Raw genomic sequence first — 26,087 nt, 5'->3', positions numbered from 1 at the left:
ACTAGCCAGTGGTATAGACATTTGGAGATTCACCTATGCCAGAAGGGACACTGCATGAGTACCAATCCAATGGGAAAACGATTACAGTCTGAGTTGTGCTGGGTTATGATTTTCAGGCTCCGTCAGGGCAATGCCATGAAGCTGGTGGCAGCAGGGTTCCTTTTGAACTTCTGCCACATAGATCTATCAGTGGTCGGGGAGGCATATAAGATTATATTTTCCCTTGGGATAATTTATCTGCAAAGCTACTCTTTAAGAAAGAAAAAAATCCAAACACATTTGTACCTGATCTTAGGAAGGAGGCTTGAGGACAGGATTTTGCTGCATCTCATCACAGAGCACAGGCAGGCACCCAGCATTAGCAAGTCCTTCTTCTGTACCTGGAAAAATGAAGTAGGAAAGGAATGAAATGAGTTCCTACTGCCCTTCATCCCTTACTTGTCTGACGTAGTTGAAAGAAACTGCTAGTGGCATTATACACAATCCGAGCCAGATTTTTCACCAGGCTCATGATGTGATCCCTTTTCTAATTGTATTTCCCATGGCCAGTGGTCAGGGTCCAACCATGGGAAGGGATGGGACAGCATGGGGGAGCCTGACAGCACCCACTCTTTTTCCTTACACCTGTAAGGTGACCAAACCTATAGTTTCGGTGATGAAAGCAGACCACAAAGCAGTTATTGTATTTCCAAGGGAGGGAAATCCAGCCTGACTTGGTTTTGTCATAAGTTATTAGATTTTATATTGTGCTTATGTACTTCTCCTAATCAAATTAGCATGTTGGCTCAAAATCAGCCTAGCAGAAAAACTCTCATTTTCTACTCATTCTGCTTCATTTATCACCTGGAATTACCAAAGTTTTGAGACTTTCTTTTCTCTCTGACTAGGCCCAGTTCTGCTTAGCTTATAAAATTTGAAACATTCATAGCCCAAGGTTGCAAGAGCAATGAATATTTATAATCCCATCTTCCCAGCACACTCAGAGGTGTCTCACAGTGTGACTTCACATTAGAAATGTCCCACCTGTGGGGATCACTCAGAAAAACACAGATTACAAGTCTGTACAACATAGAACAAGGTCAATACTCAAATTATGGGAATTATCACCTTAAAAAAGGTTGCATATCTGATGATGCACTGCACCAACACTGATTTATAGGTGCTGTACTAGTGACTCTCCCCTGTGAAGACAGAATTTCAGCTACTAAATTACAACATTATTCCCTGGTTCTTGTTCTGAGCCTTCTCATGAATCAGCTGCAAACTATGTAATATGCTCCTCTCTCCATTTACAAAGGCACACCCTATCTCCAACAGCAAGAAACATAAAAAAGGGTTTCTTACCTAGCTCCAGAGCACAGGGAAATAATATAATTTAAAGAACATAGTGACTAATGACAAAACACAGGCAGGACTCCAGTGATGAGAGCTCCTTAGAAAATACCACAAGTGAAACTGTGTGACGCTGCAGGTATCTTCTTATAATTCACTGCAAATATTTGTCTTTTTTAGGCTGAGGCCACATTTAAAAAAACAACCCCCATCCCATTCACCTCCAAAAATGCAATTAAAGCTTAACATTAATTCAGATTATTTTCCTATTCAAGACAGAGCTATGAGGATTACTGTCAGTTTTAACACTTGTCAGGAAAATATAGTTTCCTCCACTTTGCAGACAGGCAATTAACGTTCAGCAGCAACGAAATTAGAAACTATCTAGAGGCCATTTTAGGCCAAGAAAGTTTTGCCATTGATTTTAATGCATCAAGATATAATGTATCCTCCAGTATCCTGCCCTTTCCTATTTTCCCCAAACTTAGGGTGAACCATTAAATTGAAGCTTGCCCTGTAAATCCCATAAGCTATTAATGTAGTTCCCTTAGCTGGAAGATAGATTAATGACCTGAGACTTCTGTAGAATATTTGCTACTTCAGTGCAAATTAATATCATATTTTATTCTCATTTTATACTCACATCCAGTACTTCCTTCTGCAAAGGATACCAGAAGGAGCTGGTTATTTGAATGCCAAGATTCTAAATCTTATCTTCAAATTTTTAATCAAACTGTTTAACATGAGTCTTAAATTTCTGCATTTCCATTTTTCATACTTCTCTCACCTCATTTTTTATGTTAAGAACAAAGAAAAAATTAAAAACTCAGATATGTTTAGGAGGATTTAGTTTAAAAAACTAATAAAGTTTTTTAAATGCCTTATGTTTTTCAGAACTCTGTTCTCCTCCACACTCTACAGCTTGGGCTTGGACTAAATACAAATATCTTCCAGTTCACCCAGGTCTGAGTTCTCAGTTTTCAAATAGATAGTTTTAAATTTTCTAGGTATCATGTGCTATCCTGCAAATAATGTTTTTGTCCACAGTCTCCTATATTTTTTGTATTTTTAATTAAAATATCAATTCTTCTTCCACTGCATAAAAGAACATCGTTTACTAAACACATTTCTCTGATATTGGATTCAATTTCTGGAGAAAGCAAAATCATGAAAACATGAAAATGGCTTGAGACACATGTTTAGTTCTAGAAAACTCTGGTCAGGCCTCCTTTCTGTAGGAATTAAAAGTTATGGCAAGGTCTCCGGTTCCTCAGGTAAGCACTGCAGACTTTTAGAGGAAATAGAGAAAGGGGTAGTGGGGGAAAAGGCAAAGTTGTTTTCTCTCACTATTCTTTCTTGCCAGCACTTCAAAAAAGTTTGGTCTTTATTTGTAAAACTAGGTTGAAATTTCAAACTTGCAGCAAAATTTTTCTTTCCTTCTATGCTTCAAACCCTCAATAATAGTAATAATAATAATAATAACTGTAAAAGTGTTTTGAAGATCACAGAACACAAACAGCAGTTTGGAATGAAACTGGTCTATATTTGCTATTATTAAAATTTATGAAGAAAACACAGCCACTTCCTTATGATCTGTTTTGGCACCAGCATTAGGTATCAAATCACAGGCACATCACAAGATAAATTTAACACAGACTTGCAACCACATTCACTCACACTTGATGAAGCTACTTTGTAAGCTTCATTAATTTTTATTTGGGATTGTTCTGGTCAAAACACTTTTGGGGAGCACATTTCAGACACCCCCCTCTCTCTTGATTAGAAATATCCTTTATATCCAGTCTGAGCACATTTAGAATTGATTATTTCATTTGTAAGGAACAATGTTACCGTACAAGGAACATTTTCCTACAAGGAACATCTCATCCAACTGCCTTACCATTTCAGGGCTGACCAAATGTTAAAGCATGTTATTAAGGGCAGTGTCTAAATGCCTCCTAAATGATCACAGGCTTGGGGCATCCACCACCTCTCCAGGAAGCCTGTTCCAGTGTTTGACCACCCTCTTGGTAAAGTAATGCTTCCTAATGTCCAGTTACAGATGAAGAATGACTAAATTTCACAGATGGTTAAGAGGGAATGATGTAAGGATGGCCAAGATGGGAGATTCAGATTGGATATTAGGTAAACTTTCTTCACTGATAGGTTTATCAAGCATTGGGACAAGCGGCCCAGAGAAGGTATTACCCTGGAGGTATTTCAAATATTTAAAATTGTAGATGTGGCACTTAGGGACATGGGTTAATGATCGACTTGGCAGTGTTAAGGTAACAGTTGGACTTGATGACCTTAAAGGTCATTTTCAACCTAAATGATTCTATGATTCTATGAAATCTCACAGATAATGGAGCAGAGAACTAAGGACATTTTGAAGAGTAAAACTTGCTGGGTGACTGCTAAATGATTGGCTAGGTAACCCCCCCAGAAACACCAAGTTTGGATACAGAGGTAGCAAAAGCGAGACTTGTGAGGGAAAAGTAGTCAGAGTGGAAAGTTATTTGAGAGTAGACAGTGGGGGATAAAGAGAGGTCATCATGTTAAACCCGAGAACAGGCATGGGAAATTGAAGGGAGGGGAACAAAAGGGGACAGCTGAGTTGCTGGTCAGTATGCTTGAGCTCTGCACATGATCACCACAATCCAGTCTATCTTCTTATTCAATTCAACTCTTATTTTCTGTGTAAGGTGTCAGCTTTGCCTAACATGGGAATTATTGCACAGACCCTTTGTCTGAGAAATAGCTACAGTCAGGTGTCTGCTGTTGGATGATACATTGCCCACAGCTTCTGCATTCTGTCATCCTTCTTTGCTTCATTTTTTCCTTTGAAGTTAGAAAAAAAGAGATAAAAGATTACAGAAGCAAGAGAGGTAGCAATGTAGGGAATATGAAAAATTTCAGAATGACAAGCTCTCCTTGTTCTGGTTTCAGCTGGGATAATTTTATTCCTAGTAGCTGGTACAGTGTTGTGTTTTGAATTCAGTATAATAATATTGGTAGTACACTGACGTTTTGGTTGTTGCTAAGTAGTGTTTACCTTAAGGACTTCTCATGCTCTGCCAGGGAAGAGCTTCACAAAAGCTGGAAGGGAACATAGCTGGGACATCTGATCCAAACTGGCCAAAGGGGTATTCCATACCATAGAACAACATGCCCAGTCCATGAACGGGAGGAGTTACCCAGAAAGGGACTGGCTGCAGTGCAGGGATGGGCTGGGTACCAGTCAGTGGGTGGTGAGCAATTGTGTATCACTTTTTTCTCTAGGCTTTTCTGTCTCTCTTTCCCTCTTCTTTTTTATTCTTATTATATTTTACTTCATTTCTTATGTCAACCCATAAGTTTTACTTTCCCCCCACTAATTCTCATCCCCATCCCACTTGAGGTAGGGTGAGAAGTGAGTGAACAGCTTCCTGGTACTTAGTTGCCAGCTGGGCTTGAACCACGACATCCCCATAAATTCCTATCCAGACACTGCTATTTATTGTTATTCATTCATTGGTGCCCAAGTTGCTAAGCCTTTTGGCAGGGAAAATCAGAGCATACTTGACTTCATTCTGTGTAGCCAGAATGCTTCATGTACCCAAAATAATTAGTTTAATGCCAGCTGAAGTATCACTGCACTGCAGCACTGCCATACACTGTCTCAGCAAGGAAGATAGAGAGCAAAACAACTACACCTCTACTCAAAGCTTCCTCTTCTTTTGTCCTAGAGGTAACACTACAAGCATCACTGACAAAAAGAAATAAAAAGAAATAAATTGGCAGTAGTATTGCCTCTGAGATCCTAGTAACTGTAACTGTAATAATCCAAATAAATTAGATAATTTGAAGACCCAATAGAAGCTTTCAAAAAAAAAAAAACCACTGAGACTCAAGATATCCTATCTACAATACTGACAAGGGGGAAAAAACGGAAACTCACTAAACACAAATCCTGAGGAAAAAATACAATCCCTAAGTTTCAACCTTGATTTACTAATTGAAACATCATGTTCCCTAACATTACATGTGGCATGCTGTGGCATGACTTCTCTGATGTGCCAAACTCACGGACAACTCCCTGGTTTAGATGCTATTAGCGTGCTGACACTCTGTCTGTCTTAATTCTGCCATTTCCAAGTAGAAATAAAGGCACAGCTATAAAACACAGTGTAGATACCCACGCATTGCACTTGTCTTTCCAATGGAGCCTTCCCAAATGATCAGTTTACAAAGGCCAACAGCATTTGGCTGGTATCCTTCTCTTGAAATCCAAACTGTTTGAGAAGATAAATTATTGTTACTACATGCATAACACCTGTCATATTTTACCCACTGAAATGTGATATAAAATATATTTGCAGTGACTGTCAGGAAGGAAGAATTGGTGTTGGCTTCCACTAGTGACAAGTCCCCTCCCCCAGCCTTTTGCTTGAGTTGTGCAAAGCCCTCATGAAGATTTATCCACACCTTTGAAGCCAGACTTGAGGAAAACCTCGACCTGGGCTCTCGCGTACTTCTACAAATTCTTTCAACTTTAACCTGTGAAGTAGATGCTCTCTTTAGACTGTTAGCAATTAGCTCAGTGTGAGAGGATGACAAGGAGGAGAGACTGGGCTCTTGTTCAGTAATGATACTGCTGCTCTCAGTCTGTCAACCAGCCAGGGACAAACAGTTTGTTGTGCAAATGTTATCATTTTACTGAGCAGATCCCCAGTGTCACACTACAGCTGGCAAACAGCAGAAACAGAAGTAGCTCCATTAAAAGCATGTGCTGCACACCAGCCTTCGATGGGACACACTTCCCATGTTCATCATCTTCACTTTGGCTTCCCCACATTCCCCTTGACGCCACAACTTTAAGAATATCAAGTTCAAAGGTTTTCGTTTAGCATTCACACAGTGAGAAATCTGTCTTTTCCAAAATGTTACAATTAAGATTGATTCAGAGACATAATGGAAGGGGACCACAGCTGAGAAAAGGTAGAAAATGAAGTTAATTAAAGTGCTGTCCAGCTGGAACTTGAAAATTCTTCAATCAAGGAAATATATCATACCCTATCTCTTCTTATGTACATTGAAAAATAGCAACTGCTGCAGATTTAATTAAAACTTAGTTTTTAGTTAACACTCTTTCCTTGATTCAATATTATTCAGTCAAGATACAAAGTTATGACCCTCATCATGAAAGAGAATGTATTCCTACATTGTGATAACCTATGTGATTTTTTGCTGGTTTTGATTTTAGGCAGTTTCTTATAATACCTGGGGAAAGCAGGAGAACATAAATGTTACTAGCTCAGCTGGTTTAACTTGGCCTTTTCATTTGATTCAAAGGTGTAGATTTTTGGTTGCTATATTTTGCTCAAGAGATTTTAGTGGTTTCTTGACTACAGATTTCAAGTTAAAATGTCATATTTAGAGACAGATACTCAGAGATTGCACAAAACTCTTTCTCCATCAAAGCCCATAATCCAGGGTCCTTCAGCAGTGAGGAACTATGCTGCAGCTAAAGGAGCCCACGTAGAAGCACCAGTGTACTTCATCATAACCTCTGTGTGGTTTTCTCATCACCTAAGAATCCAAATCCCAGCTCACCAAATACACCTGAATAGAATTTTTAAAAAAATTCAAACACAGTTCTTTTTCCAGCTACAAGCACAACAACTCAGAGGACTTTTGGCATCAAGAGCAGTAACATTTATACCAGCATCCTTCAGGTGCAATGCCACATTACGAATAAAGCATGAATTCGAAACCACTGCAGGAGTGGATATTTCAACCTGCAGTTGCTCTGTCAGCACCAGAGTGCCCTAAGCTGGTCCCATGCTCCAGTGGCATAGGTCCAAGTCTGGTGAGCTTTGCACATTTGCATACAGTGTCCACACCAACAGGGCACTGCTGTCTTCAAAGGCCTTTCGGAGAGCTTGGATCAAGACAGGATGGCACATGGCCCAGGCTAATAAGATGCTCCAGACATTAGCTGATCTTGTTCTGGTATATGGGATAAATGAAAGAAAAACTTGTATCCAGTAGTTATCTGGGTTCCCACTGGGTGGTTGTGTAAGAACCATGTTTTCAATGTGTAATCTGTAACCTGGGCAACCTAGATCTTTTCAAAGGGGACAGGATTGGAAAATAAGGTCTCCATTATCTACAGCCTGAGATAACCATCACAAAATAGCATAGGCTTAGGCAGGGAAACATATCTGGTAGGAAGGAGACAAGGAGGCTGCAGAAGGGTTAGAGTTAGGCAGTTGTGGAAAGGAAAATGCTCTCTGATGCCTACACACCTGCTACCTGCCCCACTGCTCACTTACAGGGTCTGATTCATTTCAAATATTTATTGTAACTTGACCAAAGGGTTCAATAAATTAAAACGTATTTAGAAAAAGTAGAAATAAGAATAAAATAATTCTAAAAGAGGTTTCCTTCTGTCTGCAGTAATATATAGAAATGAAGAAAGATAACAGAGAGCTGCTGCTCCCTGTGGCTTTCTGTCCCACTCCCCACTCAGCACTTACAATTTTATGTCACATCAAAGATTCATAGAATATGGATTTAGATGCAAGAAAATGCTACCTAGATTTTATATTCTTCATATTAATAGTTTTTAGTATTTGTGGTTTTTCATTGTTTCATATCTTTTGCAAAAGGGAAGGAGAAAACCTCACAGTATTTCCCCTAATAAAAACCTTTCTTTTGATGTTTTCTGTCCTATGGACAAATTCATATAATGAAAGAATATGCAACACAAATTAATCCCCCAGTTTAACTTAAAATGTGGTGGATAAATCCACAGAAAGCCTTAAACAGTATTTATACACTGCAAGTTTTAGAAATGTGTTTCTGTGTGGCGAGGATAAATCAGAAAAAGATATAAAAGACTCAGTACAACTTTTAATGTTTTTGAAAAAATAAAATAAAAAAAGTCAAACACATCACATGTGGGAACTGAAATTAACAAATTAGTATTTCTGAAATCAATTTTTCGCATTCATAGTAGTAGCACAGGAAAACTAAATCCAAGGCAATGCGAGAGAGAGACATATTTACGTAACTCCTTCTAGAGCAGAGAGCAGCACTGACAAATACACATGGCATAAGAGAAAAGAAAATGTTATGACACCCATTCAGCAACCCCAGGAAGATCCACCCAGAAAAATGCTTCTCCCTTCAAATTGTCAACTGCAGTCTTTGAATTTTCAGTAGTCTTATTTCACGTTAGTCTGTTTAAATCAACAAAAATCAACTCAATGTCTGTTTTAGAGACACCAGACACACACTCTTATCTATGATGGTGAACTCCCCCAAGGCCTCACAGACCAGGCTGCAGAAAGCAGAGCTCCAGCAGCGGCACAGCATCTCCATCGAGGGCATGTACAGAACAGAGTTAATGCATCTACGACAACTCAGAAGAGTGGAGATTTAAATTAAGTGCCACCACATAAATGGTAGCCTGAACAATTTGTTCCACAACACACACACTCACCGCTCACACTCGTGCGAGTCTGAGTGCACACCACAAACATTTGCTGAGTGCCCAGACAAGCACCTGCAGTGGTATTAGCTGAGTAAATTTACAGCGAGTTCGCACAAGCCACAACGGAGCCTTGAACATCGGCCTAGAGAAGGCCAAAAAAGACACCAGCTTAATCTCATGGACTCAATTCCCATCTTTAAGGTAACCCAGTGGGTCAGGCACATCCACACAAGAAAATGCTTCAAAAAAAAAGAACAAGAAACCGAAAGGTGAGAAGATGTCTGTGCGTAATACCACACAAGTCAGTGCGTTAGGATAATGGCAAGCTCACGCTCTGCTTGCTTCAGTTTCCAATTCCCCATTGAATGCAGTAGTTAGAAAGGACAGATGATACCATATGGGAAAAATAGGTAAATTAAAAAGACAAAATGAGGAAAGTAAGAAGGAGAAGGGAGGCAATCAAGAGTAGGTGAAACAAATTTTGCGAATTCACTGACCTTGTATATTCTGTTGGATTTTTGAAAGATAATTTAGAAATACTCATCATTGGCCACATGCCTGGATGAGTCAAAAAGAAGACACATGGGCACTCAACAGACAAGGAGATTTAACATATTGCCATTGTTCTCTGGAATGTATTTCAGAAAATGAATGTTCCAGAATAAAATTTTTTCCTTTGTTCCAAGTATTACAGAAAGTATTTAGCTTAAACCAGCCTGCTAATGTATTTTCATTATAACCCTGTACCTTTGACAGTAACGATAGAAGCCAGAAATCCATGAAATAAACAATATAGGGAAAACTAGGTCATCAGTCATACTATGGAATGAAAAACATAATCAGAGCTACTTTTAATAAATGCTCACCCAGCATTTCTGCAGTTCTGTGTTTCTTATACAGAAGATCTGACTTTGCTAAGTATTCTATGTTGAATTTTTATTTCAAAAAGCAGTTATAAATTAAGCAGTCTATTGTGCTTAGAGTAAGGTTAGGATCACTGTACTATATGTCAAGTCATTCCTTCAGACTCTGCGCTAAAAATACAACTTTGTGAAAAATCCCTGCTACTGCTAACAACCCTGTGAAGTTCTTTGAAGTGCAGTGTGGCTGTCAAATATGTCAGTTGCTGAGGGAGCCTCTCATGGTGCTGAAGAATGAAATATTTGATTTGTGAGTCAGGAAAAGCAGAATAGAGACGTGCTGACACAGAACTGAGCAGGTTCAATAGTCCATTCACCAGTTCTTGAGTTGGATACGCAAATGTCAGATGCCAGAGGTAGATCAAAGCACCCCAGGTTGACCGTGAGCTCTGTGTGGCACATTCGAGCCATTAGAGAGTCTATCCATGCACTGTCCTGCAGCCACATTAAAGTCTTTGCAGAACAGAGACCAAAATGCAGAAGGAGGCATTAAGGGAGAAGCACAGTGAGACAGGTATTTGGAAAGACAACCTGAAGCAAATCAAATCAATTAGAGTGACCTCTGGCTTGAGGCACCCTGGAAGCCCTTGGGTTGAACACACCATCTCTGACACACCCAGCCACGTGTTCTGCTGTGGTTCTGCTGTTTGAGGATGACGTCTCACGGCCTCTACCTCACAGATATATTTTTTATAGGGTAAAAGAACATCCTGACAAATGCTGGTTCTCAAGACCACTTCCTAGTGTTATGCATTATATGCAACAACATCTGAAACCCTTTGATTATGACTCTCTTATGTTAGCCACTACCCAACATACTGTGAAACCCCCACTCCAAACCCCAAAATACTAACATCACTCACACAGCTTTGATTTTGCTAAGTATTTTTTTTCAATATATTAGAAAAAACCAAAAAGTTCATGAAGAACATTTAGTCTTTCTCCTTTTCCAATTATAACTATGCCTCCTAAGCAGGGTCTGCAAAATAAAATTATGTCAGAGGACTTTGAGTTTGCTTCTTCTTTTGCAACATAATGCAACACATTTTTAGTTTCTTCACCTCTAAAAGCATAAAAGAAGCTGCTGTCACTCTGCTGACAAAAACAGATTTCTCTTCTTATTCACATTCTCAAGATACTTCTAGTTTTTGTCAAGTTGAATCTGAGCTAGTTTAGAGATTGTTAATGTTTTAATGTAATGGTTTAGACCTTAAAAAGCTGACATATTTATTTAAAGGAAGTAAAAGAGAACAGTTTTACTACTATTTCTATTATCTGAATAATAGAAGTATTGCTACATGTTTTTATTCTCCAGGGTTCAAATCTCACTCAAACAGCTTCATTTATTTTTAATTTTTATATTTATATATAAATTTGAAGCCTTCTTACCAAATTCCTCCCAGCTCCTGATAGGAAGCAGCCATAAGTGAAGATTGGCATGTGCTATACTACCACTCAAAATCACCTTGACATGTTATGGCACCTGATGTACATGTGTTTGGCACACTTTTTTTGGTATTGTCACAAGAGACTGCTACCCTGGTGAGAAGCTCTGTGGTAGAAGAGATCATCACGTTTGCCAAAGGTAAAAGATGAAGCACTGAACTCCACGAAATTGTAAATCCTACCACAGTTAATCTGACAATGCATGCCAAACATGTGCCAAGACACAAAGCCATGTGATTAAAGGAGAAAGTATCAATCTTCTTTTAATGTTGCCTGGATTTTATATCACAGCCCTAATGTTGTTTAAACCAAATATTAATATCTGCGTCTCTTAGAACGCTTCCATCAACGCTGCCTCCGCACAATCCTAAACATCCACTGGTCAGACTATGTGACCAACACATCTGTTCTAGAGCAAGCAGCAGTCACAAGTATTGAGGCCATGTTGATGAGAACGCAGCTGCGATGGGCAGGGCACGTCTCCCAGATGAAGGACCACCGCCTCCCTAAGATCTTGCTTTACGGTGAACTTGCCACTGGTTGCCGCAAGAGAGGAGCCCCGAAGAAAAGATACAAGGACTCCCTGAAACAACATCTCAGCCTTGGCCATATTGATCACCATAACTGGTCTACTCTGGCCTCCAATCGGGAGGCCTGGAGACACACCATCTATAACGCAGCTGTCTCCTTCGAGAACACACGCAGGATCACTCTCGAGGAAAAAAGGCAACGCAGAAAGAATCGTGCCTTGCAGAATTTACCACCTAAGGAGTCTTTCTGCTGTGCCTTTTGCAATCCGATATGTCTGTCACGTATTGGCCTCATAAGCCACCAGCGTGCCTGTAGCAAATGTGGATAGAGCCTTCCCAAATCTTCGTTCGCGAAGCCCAGCCATGATGATGATGATGATGATGAATATTTGGCTATGAAAAGGGTGATTTTGCTTTATTTAAAAGCAGACATACAGCCAAGGACAGTCGAGGGAAATTACTGGCCTGTAGGGTTAGGCAGGAAGAGCATTGGTCACACCCTCAGTGATGCTTGGATATCTGTGAAAGACAAAAGAAATACTTAGAGGTTTTAGAAAGAAGAATCTTTGTATCACTTTGCAGATTAAATTTATAATCTTGTAATGAATTCCACAGATCTTTCAATTCTTACAAACAATTACTTTGAAAGAATCTGTTAGAAATAACGAAAATATGATTAAGTGCAAATAAGAAAAGTATGCCAACCTCAGGCTGAGGTGGTTGGCAAGCCATAAAAACATTTTTACATGCTTAAACTAGCAGAAGAGTGGAATAATTGATTGGAAATTTTCAGAGGAAATAAACTTTCATTGGAAAATATCATTTTGTGCCCAGGGGTTTTCACTCAGAAAGTTCATTTGGCGTTCAAGCACTTCACTAAAGACAATTCACGTCCAGGAGCAGGAGTACCACATTTGTGTCCTGTGCAAGTTAGAAGTCTTGTCAGCTCATTAACTTGAGCTCTGTATCACCTAAAAGCAGCTACTTGGCCCTCTGATCTGAGCAAGCCTTCCCAGACCCATGTGGCACAGCCTAGTGTTCCCAATCAGGGCATGCTTCCCTCCCCCCAGGTTGCCTCCACCTCAGTTGGATCTGCCTCAAAAAAAACCAAATAGAGCCTCACTGCTGAGTCTTTTAAAGGAATCTCACATTCCCATGTACTACAGATAGTAAGACACCTCTACTGGAGTTCATTTGGAGCATTTCCTCAAACAGGAATCTTACTGCTGCTTCAGCCCTGTTGCAATTCATCAATGTCGATTTTTTTTTTTTAAACTGGTATCCATTGTATTTATTTGTTGATTTTTTCAATATTTACACAGGACATAATGACCCACTAATAGTTCATTAAGTGGTTCATTTATCTTGTTACAAACCAAACCAAGAAATCTCTAGGAAGCGTGGCCAGCAGGTCAAGGGAGGTAATTCTCCCCCTTACTCCAATTCCCATGAGACTCCACCTGGAGTACTGTATCCAGCTCTTGGATCCCCAACATAAGGATGCAGATCCATTGGAATGAGTCCAGAGTAGGATCACAAAGATGATTAGAGGGCTGGAGGACCTCTCCTATGAAGACAGGTTGAGATGGTTGGGATTGTTCATCCTGAAGAAGGCTCCATGAGACCTTACAGCAGCCTTCCAGTACATAAAGGAACCTACAGGAAAGGTGGAGAGGAACTTTTCATAAGGACAAGTAGTGATAGGATAAGGGGGAATAGCTTTAAGATGAAAGAGGGTAGCTTTAGGTTAGATATTTAGAAGAAATTCTTTACAGTGGTGGATGCCCCATCCCTGGAAGTGTTCACAGCCAAGTTGGACCAGGCAACCTGGTCTACTGGAAGGTGTCCCCTGCCCACTGTAAAAGGGTTGGAACTAAATGATCTTTCAGGTCCCCTCCAACCCAAACCATTTTATGATTCTATGATCTCCAAACTGTTTTAAAGAGCTGATAGCCAGAGATTTACCAACTGCAAATCAGTATGCAGAATCAGTGTTTTCAAAATTCCTCCATTCCATATATATCCAAAAGATATTTTTTAAAACCACAAGAGGGATCTAGCCACTCTACCCAGAGCCTGCAGGGCAGGTGGCTATTTGGAGCACAGGTCCTGAACCGCCTCTGTACTAGATTGTCCCTGTGGTTCCCATTTGCCTGGTCCCTCTTCTTCCCACCCTCATTTCATAGCTGGAACACCCACGTCTCAGTCCTCTTAAGGGATACTGAATCATGTTTCAATACAAAAATATAATATTAACAGCAAGACTCTTGAAACCTTCTGAGAGGGAAACAAAAGAAGGTTGTTCATACCATTACACCTCTCTGTACTATCACACAGTTAACCTAAGTCCTTTTTTCTTTGCTTCTTCATCAGCCACCAGGTTATCTTGTATCAGCCTATGGCTAAGCAGGGAGAGTAACTACTCCTGGATATATTCTAACTAACCCCACTGGAATCAGTCAGATTTTTCCAGCTTTACCCAGATGTTACAGAAAAGGACTATGCAGAGTGTTGGTGCAAGGCAATGCAGACATTTTAAGATCATAGTAATAGATATCTCCTGTACTTCAGAGTAATCATGTTCTCATATTGCTGCAGGGAATAAGTACATTTTACTTTGACCAAAGTGGTGATAAGATTTTTTAGGGAAAAGCTGGAGATTATTAAAATGCTCTGAGATGAACTACTGCATTTATTTTATGAAGTTTTTTAACTGGTTTGAAAAGTTGAACATGATAAAATAGCTTCACAACACCATATTGAAATGGAAAAAGAAAATCTATTACCCTTTCCAGATTCCCCTTTATCCAATAATTATTTTTTTTGAATTCAGCAGAAGTTAAAAAGGAATTTCAGGATTTTTTTCTAGAAAAAAATGGATTTGTTTCAGGAAATTAAAACATTTGCTCTAATTTCAAAGTTGTTTAGAAAGGAAATTTCATACCTCCATTTCTTAATGATCAAAACATATATAACAATAGTAGTCACTCCTCTGTTAGTTGTTTGAGAAAAAAAATCAAAAAGAAGTCATATTAATATTTGATCTTTTAAAATTCTTAGATCAGGTATTTAAAACTATATGTCTGTGACATCTAGGTGCCACAGACATTTACATTTTACCCTGTATAAAGCAGAAATTCTTACCTAGACCAAATAAAGAATTGTTTCTGAGTGCACCAGGTAACACTGACTCCATACCACATCCAACCCCAGTTTATTTTTGAACATCCTGGGGGACACTGGGAGGCCAGCAGCAAACTGCAGAGTGGCAGGAGATGGGTGCCTTTGCTATTACTTCATCCCATATGCTTAGAGTGACACTTTTTTAAGAGTTGGAATTAACAAGACTTGGCATCAGAATATTGTTTTTTCTTCCTCTTCTTGCCCAAAATGATCTGCACTCTGGTCTTATATGCACAAACTTATGTTCTCATGCTGTGGAGTCAGTTTGTGGAATCCAGGGAACATTCACCCTAGCTTAAGGAAGAAAAGAAGAGTGAAGAGCTCAGTTTTGTCATTCTCTGTCACACTGGTGTATACTTTATTCTGTAAGTGCTTCAACTGGGGCCAACAAATCTCTCTCTGCATGCACAGAGTAGAGCACTAATCAGGTTAAATAAGGTTGGCAGATTCAGGTCACACCATAGGTAAATATATCCATTATTATTCAGAAATAAAAAAGTAGATACCAGAAAATAGATAAGAGATATTTGACAAAATTTTGGATGAAGAGACAAGCCTTGTGGACCATTAAGAGCTAGCAAAGGCTACTGGTCCCACTAGCTCCATGGCTAGAAGCTCTTCATCACATCTCTCCTCTCACTGGGAGCGCTGAGACGACCAGAAAAAACTGCCAGAAAATCACTACCTGAGGAAGTACCACCTACATTGATTTCTTTGATTTAGAAATTATTCCTGTGTTCTAGTCAGCCAGATAATTGTTTTACAAAAAGAATTACTAGTATCAGAACTTCAGCAGCTCTGAAATGTCCCTCGGCAAGCAAACAACTAACTCTTCCACCCACTCCAAACGCCCCCACTTGTGAATTGCAATTAGCATTGCAAATGTCTTTCCCTTTTCGGAACTATTGATTGTGCTGTTAAATAGCAGCAGAGAGTTAAAATGCTTGGAAATCTGCTTTAGCTTCCATTCTCTGTTATCCATCTACCTACCTATTTATCTATCAATCATCTATCTATCCATCACAAAAAATTTTCTAATTCTATACAGCTACTAACATTACACAACCTTCTAGTTATGGGCAATAGGCATTATACAATATTATTCCCACTCACCTTTCAAAAGTTTTATTTAATACAGTCTAAACATTCTTTCCAATATTTACGGGAAATATTCCAGTTGTACATCCCCCCTGAGCATACTCCATGTCAAAATTTCTTGCCTAGTTAAAAAGCCAGTATTTGGCCAGCTCATCTTCTATGAGTCTCTTTGGGTTTTGCACTGAATACCTTGCCTTACTTGAACCTGTTTATATAGATATCTGTGGATATGATGGTTAAAAGGAGGCAGAAATAGTGAGATATTAGATATATAGTTGCTCTTACATGCAGATGTTGCTCGTAAGGGTGGACAGAGGCCTGTATTATGATTGACAGGAGTTCCAAAAAATTTCAGTGGTTGGCAGTGAGCGAAACGCCACATTGGTACAAGTATTCTTAACAAGTCCAGTGCAACCCCAGTATAAACCCAGCAATTCACCCTACACTGCAAGACAACCACAAACATCCTATACATAACCCTATGTAGGCCTAGTGGCAGAGCTGAGAGATGAAGAAAAAGACTAAGAAGCATTAGGGACTCTGAGGAAGAGACTGACTGCACTATACCCTGCCTTAGACAAACACGCTCACCATCCACTTCACAAGAAACAATGGATCCCCTACCTCTTCACCATCAGGCAGAAGGAAGGCACCTTAGAGAAGGAGGGAAGTGGAAATGGTTTTCTGCTCAGAGTTGCAGGCGAGTCCCTCCTGACTTACTTCACCTCCCCAGCTACCCTTATACAACAGGTATGAGGCCCTGGAATCCGAGGACCAGGGAAATGAGAGTGCGGATAAAGGTCATTCCAGGTTGGAGGGGTAGCCTAGGGCAGGGCAGCCTACTCCCCACTTCATGACCTCCTCAATTAAGAAAAAAAGAAGGTAAACCAGTAAATACCTAAAAAAATACCATAAAAAAAATAGAAGGTGACTCCCTTTTGAGATGAATGGAGGGGCCGATATGCTGACCAGACCCAACCCATGAGGGGTGTGTTGTCTCCCCCAGGTAAGGGACATCAACCAGAAACTTTCCAGCATGGTATGGCCCACTGATTATTCACACTACTTGTTTCCCAGGTGGGTACCAAAAAGAAGGCTGTGAAAAATCAAGAGGGACCTCAGGGCCTTAGGACAACTAGTCAAAACGTCTGGAGCTGAGTAAAGATTTCCTCAAGAATCTCTGACCTAGGAGATGAGGGTAAAGGGATGTTGGAAGGAAGATTTCTCCTAGTCAAGGAGGTTTGTGTTAGAGAACACCTAGGCAAACTTGACATGCACAAGTCCATGAGTGCTGATGGGACACATCCACGAGTACTGAGGGAGCTGTGGACACCATAGTGAGGCCACTCGGGATCATCTTTGAAAGGATGTGGGGATCAGAAGAGGTGCCTGAGGACTGGAAGAAAGCAAATGCCACCCCAGTCTTCAAAAAGGGCAAAAAGGAGGATCCAGGGAACTATTGACCAGTCAGTCTCATCTCCATCCCTGGAAAGGTGATACAGCACCTTATTCTGGAGGCCATCTCTATCTACATGGGTGACAAGAAGTGGATCAGTAGTCTGTATGGATTCACTAAAGGTAAATCATGCTTCACCAACTGATTGTCCTCTACAATGAAACAACTACCTGGACGCATGAGAGGAGAGCAGTGGATGTTGTCTACCTCAATTTCATCAGGGCTTTCAACACTCTCTCACAACATCCTAACAAGCAAACTCAGGAAGTGTGGAATGGATGAATGGACAGTGAGGTGGATTGAGAATGGTAGATCCCAGAGGGTCATAATCAATGGCATAGGGTCTAGTTGGAGGCCTGTCACTAGTGGTGTCCCCCAAGATTCAATAAAGGGCCCAATATTGTTTAACTTATTCATCAATGACTTGGATGAAAAGGCAGATGCCTCCTCAACAATTTTACTGGTGACACAAAGCTGAGAGGAGTGGCCAATATCCCAGAGGGCTGTGCAGCCCTTCAGAAGGACCTCGAGAGGTTGGACAGATGGGCAGAGAGGAATTATTTGAAATTCAACAAGGGCAAATGCAGAGTGCTGCACCTGCGGAAGAATAACCCCAGGCACCAGTACAGGCTGGGAACTGATCTGCTGGAAAGCAGAATTCTCTGTGCAGAAGGACCTGGGGTCCTGGGGGACAACAAGCTGTCCATGAGCCAGCAATGCCCTTGTGCACCAGAAGGCCAAAGGTATCCTGGGCTGCATTAGGAAGAGTAGTGTCAGTAGGCCAAGGGAGATGATCCTGCCCCTCTGCTAAGCTCTAGCAAGGCTGCATTTGGAGTGCTGTCCAGTTCTGGGCTCCTCAGTACAAGAGGAGCTCCTGGAGTGGGTCCAGTGGGAGGTGATCAAAGATGCTTAAGGGACTGAAACATCTCTCTTAGGAGAAAAGGCTGAGGCAGCTGGGCCTGTTCAGCCTTGAGAAGAGGGGACCTCATCAATGTCTATAAGTACCTGAATGGAGGGTGCCAAGAGGACGGAGACAGGCTCATCTCGGTGGTGCCGAGCAATAGTACAAACCACAGTGGGCAGAAACAGATACACAGGAAGTTCCACCTGAATATGAGGAAGAACTTCTTTACTGTGTGGGTGCCCGAGCACTGGAACAGACTGCCCAGAGGGGGTGTGGAGTCTCCCTCACTGGAGATATCCAAGAACCATCTGGATGCAATCCTGTGCCATGTGCTCTGGATGGCCCTGCTTGAGCACGGAGGTTGGACCAGACGACCTTCCAAACTTACTCATTCTGTGATTCTGTGAAATTGCTGTGGCACCACAAAAAGATTCACAATGTCCGTGTCCAGGAAGGGGATAGTCAGAAAGAATGAAAATCAAACAACTTCTGACACAGGTGGATGATCAAGGTATGGAAAATCAACACATCGGAAGAGCTCTGTCTATCCCAGTCACAGACAAGCTCAAACAAGACTTCATTTGCAATTGCACAAACAACAAAGTGTGCTACAATAAGCTTCTCTAAATTGATTAGCCAGAAGGAGGGGAAAGCAGACCTTCCTAGCAAGTTGCTTTGAAGATTCATTTGCATGCAGAGGCATGCTTGCACTGCGCAGGTATCATAGGAATAAGGTGATCCAGAGCAGGGGCATCTGCTCTACTCCAAAGGACTCCACCTCCGGAGAGCCCACAAAGCTAATCTTCAGCTGCAGCCACCAAGGCAGTTTTCCTGAAGTACTCAGCTACAGTTTGAGGAACAGATCAGTTTTTGACACAAGTTTGCCATTCTTAATTTGATGCTTTCATAGCAGCAGCTCCATCTCCGTAATCAAGAGCTTTTCTCTTTGCCTTCCTAATTTGATTTTAAGCCTGTCTAGCCACAGTATTTTGACAAATTTAGAGTACATCAGCGTTAGGGATGTAACAAATTCAACTGATATTGCAGACAAGCCACGTGCAAACTGAGACAAGTCTGGGAATCCATGGGGTCATGGCAAAGTGCTAGGTACAAAGGGAAAAGTTTCATGGGGAGGGATTTTTCAGTGGTTTCTGACACAAGCTTCAAGCTGAGAGAATCTGTTGCTTCGAGAAAGTCTCACATCATCACACATGTCCCTTCTAATAAAAACATCAGGTAACCCTGCGTTCCAGACATAAAGTACTCAGATAGTTTGCTTATTGATTGCACAATGGTAAATTCTTCATTAAAGCTGGTTTCTAGCTGTATCTCAGAAACTGAATGTTCATTTAAGTGAAAAGTGACCCTGAAACCATTGCTGCTGAGAAGTCTGACCTTATGTGGGAAAGTCTGTGCAACTTGTCAGACAGATTGCAATAATGTATCTGAGAGGTGAAAGATAAAAGCCCAAGCACAGTTGGCTTGACAAAAAGTGTTCTCACAGGAATATATTGCTCCATCAACACTGCCATTGATAGAAATGTACCAGCTTTAGTCATGGTTTCTAAGATTCAGGGGTGTCTGGGGAGTAGAGAAAAATTCTCTCTTGAAAATGAGAATTTAAATTATTTCCTGGACTGGGCTGGACCAATTGACCCAGGTCAGAAGAGTGTAATCCCCCAAGAAAAATGCCATGCACGCAGGTGGTCTATTTGAGGAGATGGGGAGCTTGAACTTGTGGCTTCTGCATGCCAACAAACTTTTTAAAGTAATTAGCTCAAGACCATTAGTTTCCTACTTGGTTAGCTATTCCTTCCTTCTTATATCTGCAAATCAGAGGGTAAATTTTCCTGTAATAGGAAACTCAGCTACAATATTACATCCTAAGGAGAGTAGTCTCAGTGTTTGTTTTTCTCTTGAGACCTGATGAGATAGAATCTATTTGCTTCAATCTTTATGAGTTCAGCAACTCAATAACCTTTTTATATGAACTCAGGACCATTCACCAGGCAGGTGGTTCCACACTCACAGCTCTAATCCATAACTTTGCATTGGAACTACATTTGACTGCTCTAGTTCCAGCACGTCTAGGTGAGCTACATGTCTCAGAATTCATTCAAGGTAATTTCCAGCTAGTGATAATTTTTATCACTCTGCTTTTACACGGATTTATAGAAACTGATGAAAGATTGGGTAAGGGGAAATCTGTTAGCATTAAATGGTTTTGTTTTTTTTTTATAGCAAGCTAGTTACATTAAGTAAGAAAAACTTTAAACTACCACTGTCATTGAAGAGCAAGCTGTATTAGATTTGCTTATTTAAAAAAAGAACAGCTGAAATGTATTTGTATTTCCTTAAATGTTGCATACATGCAAATATTCTTAATGCTCAGTGAGCAGGCAGTTCAGCATCCTATAAAACCTCAGCAGCATCCGAATGGTAATACCACAGAAAAAGGAATTACAGACACAGAATAATATGCTTGGACTGAAATCACCATTTGCCTTTACAATTACATAGTTTATTACAGGTGATTTTTCAGGCAATCAGTAAATTAGATCAGGATGTTCCGAGTTTCTTTTTCAGCAATCTGCAAAATATTAAAAGCAATGAAATAATAAATCCAGGCATTTATACTGAAGTGCCTATGGGGAAAGTTGCCACTTTTCAGACTTACTTAAGGACTTCATAGCCAAATCCCAAAGTATGGGATTGTGACACAAAATGAATCCTTTTCGTGCAGCTGTGTTTATTTTCATACAGAGTATGAAAAGTTTGTGCTTTAGTTCAGATCATGAACGTGTTTTTGAAGGTGGATCTTGCACTTGTTGCCACTTAGCATGCTTTGATTCATATGATGGAAAGGCCTCAGAGGATTCTTTTACAATTAACCATACTCTTTTCAAATTAAATCGAAATGGAAGACAGGATTGAGGAACGTGTTTACTGTCCTCCAGCTGCTACAACTATTTTGTCCTTTGGACCAGAACAGAGCTGCTTTGAAGTAAAACTCACCTGAAATGGGAAAAAATTGCCCTCATTGAGTCCTCAGCACCAGCTGGATCTCTTCCTACAGCGCTGAACTTCTTGCACATGTAAGTATAGCCTTCAGAGACCTACAGTAAGCACCAAAAATTCCTTTCTACTCTTCACAAGGAAACAAAATTGCAGTCACAGTGAACTGTGGGTTTCCTGGACAAGGGCTTTTGAGCCTCTGTTGTACGAGTGAGATCATAAACTATCTAATACTAAACCATAAACAGAGAAGTTTAACCTGATCTTTCCCAAGTAACAATTAACATAAAATTATCCTACAAAAACAACAATGACATTTCAAATCAGGCTGGGGTACGTCAGTAGAACAACATTGCTTATGTCCCATACTATTGACTGGCTTACATGAAAACCCCCAGGAATTGATATCTCCCTTTTGTATTTATTTTAGACTGTAAGGTCACTGGCTTAGGGACCACAATATTATGATATGAGAAGAATGGAAATCCCCATCTTGTTTATGACTTGTATTTGCTGCTGTTTATCAGTTCAGCAACATCACCTCTCTGTGTATTTATTTCATGAAAGCTAAGCATGCTGGTCCAATTAGGGATTTCCATCTCTACTTAAGTTATGCACTGTTACTGAAATGCCTCACAAGGACAGTCAGTCTTAGTAACAGATAACGGCATTACTTCAGTGTCAAGTGTATAGAGTTGTTAAAATATTTTAAATTTAAATTTTAAATCAAACCATAAAAGTTCAACTGCATATTTTAAGTCAAGTATAAGCTCTGCTTCTGTGACCTTAGACTTATCTATATCATTTAGTGATTTTACTTATTTTGTTTGAGGATGATAAATAATAGGAGTTACAGCTAGTTTTCATGCAGTGCATGATTAGTGCTCCCAAGGACAGAGTTCAAGTGAATGTCACCCCTTAACCCCATATTCCCTCAGGGAAGTTAGTTGCTAATGCAGCTTCAAACAAGTGCGAGCAGTAAGTAGCATATACAAATTGAATAGTTATGTAATTATGCAAATGACACTTGCATGAAATATGTCATCTATATGAGAAAAATATCACTAAGCCTTGTGGAAAAGGGTTTCCTGCCTTTACAGAAACTAAATTTGGATGCCTAATCAAACACCAAAGCAGATATTATCTGATTCTTTTTATAATCTAAGAGGGGAATAATTGCACCTGTCTCTGACAAGGAACAATATAATTTTCAAAGTGATGGGTGGAATTGAGTAATGTGAGGGATTGGGAAATCCATGAACTGGATGGGAAAGTCTTTGATTCTGAGTGGAAACAGAATGAGATCCTGGCACATTAGGGTCAGCACTCTTCTACCAGCCGGGACTTTGAGGACATGTCACATAGACCATATTCGAGCCCTTGGCCATGCATAGTAGATCCACTTTTATACCTTGCCAACGGAAGGAGTTTCACTCCGTCTCCTGGATTTGATACAAGGATAACACCAATCCTGAGTTTCCTGTGTTCCCATTGCCTACATTTTTATAAGGCTCTGTGAGTGTGTTACTCAATCTTGATGTTGCAAATGTACAGTTCACTTTACTTTTATTGTGTCAGGCCATTCGTACTGGCATAGCCTTTAAGAGGATGCCACTGCAGTGCTCTAGCAAAGTCCACCACAGCAATACAATCCTCCAGGGTATCTGTAAACCAGCAGGGTGCACTCCATTTTAATGCAAGGGCCAGCCTGGAAGCTGGTAATGCAAGAACCTCTGTGTAAGAGGCATCTTTCACTGGTCAGCAGCATAGGATTAACTCTGGCAAGATGTAGGAAAGTGAGAATCAAATGGTAAAATGGTGTGCCAGAACACGGAAGGTCCTCCAGGACTTCTTAAGAACAGCAAAGCTGAGGCAGGACTTCTGCCTGCCTGTCATTTTATTTAAACCATAGCTGTTTCCTGACGACACAAGACCAATTTGCAATGCTTTGGAGATTCAGTGTATATTTGCTTTGCTTGCTTTCTGTGTATTTGGAGAATACAAACAAGTGTAGAAAAGAGACAAAATTTTCGGAGGAAATCTTGTTCCCAAGGCAGAGAGCAAGCAACAGGAATAGAAAAGCCTTTACTTGATAAAGGACAGGGCGGTATTACAGAGCCACGAACAAAGCAGCACTTTGTAAACTGAACCAAACAGAGCCTAATGAGCCAGTCAGGTGTATAAACATGTAGAGATCAGAAACCTGCTTACACAGAAGCAATGATGGTATTAGAAAACTTTTCAGAGGATGCATTATTGCTGAAAGGTAGGTACAGAGTTCAATCCAGACTGGGACAACTGACTGCACTCTTGGTTTTCCAGTGAAGAACCCTGCTGGTGGTAAAGCAGGAGTTTTGTTCAAGCCTAGAGGTGCAGATACAGGGAGCAGAAATTGTTGCTTATGAGAGGTGGGTGGAATTGCAAAAGACCATTAGGACTGGTGGGGAGTTAAAGCTGAAATAAGTAGCTGTGGGGCAGCTGAATGACCATCAACCATGAGGAGAATTGGTCATGCTCATCTTACAGAGAAGACTCATATACTAAGGAATGACTTATTTTTTTTGAAAGAGGGCAAAATGTTCACACATTTAACAGAAGATCCCAAGATCTACATCATCTACAGCAAGAGTGGAAAGATTAGACCACTTTAACACTTTACTACAAGAGAATGTGATATATTCTGTGTAAAGAAACTTCATGATGAATACTTGATATCTTTTGAAAGATGCAGTGCCAAAACCACTAGAACTTCTAGAGAAATGAGAGGTTCATGAAAATATCTGTTAAACTTGCTAATTCTGCTGAGTGGATAAACTGTAAGGAGCACCTTATTTACACAGAGAAAATATGAGAGGTGGAAAGCCAGCTTTCAGTAGCAGAGGGGGAAAACAGACATCTCAGTGGCGGGCTAGAAAAAAGGCAAGGTAAAATGTGCCTGCTGAGGTCAGGATTTAGGACTCATTCACAGAGCACAAGAAGAAACTAAACTATAAAGATCTGTGCAGCTAAACTCCAAAACTCAACACCTTTTGCTATTCTGAAGCTGCAACTTTCACAACAGATGCTGCAAATCCTGCCAATTTTTGTGGTGGGTTTGTGAGGTGGGCAGATGTGCCCATTATAAAATGCTTGTACACAGCATTTCAGTGCAGCTTAGTTATGACCAGTATGTCTATTCCCATGTTTCAATTCGCACTTATTTCCTTCTTTGGAGTGGATGGAGCACAAACACAGAGACACAGCAATTAAACTGTTATTCACAAAGGCTGGAATTGAAGCATATCTTTCCAAGAGGGGCATCTATGCCTGCATTCACATTATAGCTAGATCCTTCAATGTTCCTTATTCAGTGATTTTACAGCTGCCTCAGGGCTTATTTAATAGCCAAAATGCTCTTTAGATCCCTTTGAGCAACCTGTTCTGTGGAGAAATTTCCTCTGTCCTACAGTAAAACAAATCTCCACAGGACAGTCATATTAAGCACCCTTGCATGGTAAGCTCAAACTGAGAGGGTTGGACAGGGCTTTGAGCACCCTTGTCTAGTGGAGGTTAAACCTGACCACAGCAGGGGAAGTTGGACTAGATGATCTTTAAGATCTCTTCCAAGCCAAACCACTCACGATTCTGTGAAGAGATACAGGTCTTCAAATGCAGCACTTTGTAAACTGAACCAAACAGAGCCTAATGAGCCAGTCAGGTGTATAAACATGTAGAGATCAGAAACCTGCTTACACAGAAGCAATGATGGTATTAGAAAACTTTTCAGAGGATGCATTATTGCTGAAAGGTAGGTACAGAGATTGTCTGAAAGCCACACACTCGCATAGTAGTTAGAGCTGCAAGTCATTTTGAACGTTGGAGCTGAGCACATTGGTTTCCCATCAAGCAAATATGGTAATCTAGTCTCCTGGCCAGCCCTGCCTCATGTCCTGTCAGCCCTGGCCACACCTGAGGAGACTTGCCTAGTCTTGCTGTTGCCAGATGAAATTTATCCCTGTGTAGGAAACCCGCACAAATCATCAACTTGGTTTCTCAAGCTATAATTAGGTATTTCATTCCCCTTGCACTGCTTTTGAGTGAATTTTGCCTTTGTTACTAGATAGGTATAATCTTTCCCATATGTAACAGGTTTTCATTAATCCTTTTTACCACAGTGTCCTTTAAAATCACAGGCCCCAGCATATCTCCAGTTAACACCTGGTGACAATAGTTTTAAAATCTGCTTCTGCCATGCTAGAGTTGGTTGGCTAAAGAGGAGAAAGATATTGGCATTATAGCATAATAAAGGTGGTAGGTCAGGTCCAAGGTGAATAAGGACAGCATCCTTCAGGCTAGGCAGGAAAGGGAACAACAGCTGCGGCTACGTGGTCAAACGACCTGAACAATGCCCTGTTTTGCAAGCTATCAATGGTGGGCTGAGAGGGGCATCAGGTGATGCTAAAACCAGTCTGGCTCTTCAACCCCAAATCAGCATACTGGTAGTGAGGCAAAGATTTGGCAGATAAGCTGCTAAGCTGACCTGGAGACATGCAACTGATAATCAATCACTTTATGCTATAAAAGTCCAGTCCACTGTCATACGATCAGGTTCTCCTAAAGTACTCTTCTTGGAATGTGTGGAGATTCTCTGTTGAAGTGGGGATACCCATTCAAGGATACTTCTTGAGGTTAAGTGAAAGAGATCTGCCCACAAGCATTGGTATGGTGAGTTACATAAAATCTC

At 40.5% G+C, this 26,087-nt stretch overlaps 1 long non-coding RNA gene across 10 annotated transcripts in view; it reads right to left on the bottom strand.

Moving 5' to 3' along the window:
* The window catches only part of LOC113993181, a 265,193-nt gene that overhangs the window by 84,670 nt on the left and 154,436 nt on the right, over positions 1-26,087 (bottom strand). For 7 of the 10 annotated variants that reach the window (XR_005567312.1, XR_005567316.1, XR_005567313.1 and 4 more), the window contains 2 exons: positions 12,144-12,227; positions 286-380 (listed from right to left, as the gene is read on the bottom strand). This is a non-coding gene — a long non-coding RNA (uncharacterized LOC113993181). Of the gene's footprint in view, positions 1-285; positions 381-5,513; positions 5,598-12,143; positions 12,228-13,168; positions 13,365-26,087 lie in introns of those variants that run through there. The other 3 variants (XR_005567310.1, XR_005567317.1, XR_003542521.2) reach the window with 3 other exon arrangements.

The sequence above is a fragment of the Pipra filicauda genome, unplaced genomic scaffold (genome assembly GCF_003945595.2).
Source record: "Pipra filicauda isolate LSUMZ 115617 unplaced genomic scaffold, ASM394559v2 scaffold12_size5214236_pilon, whole genome shotgun sequence".
NCBI lineage: Eukaryota > Metazoa > Chordata > Aves > Passeriformes > Pipridae > Pipra > Pipra filicauda.
This window is presented reverse-complemented; position numbering and strand designations above follow the sequence as displayed.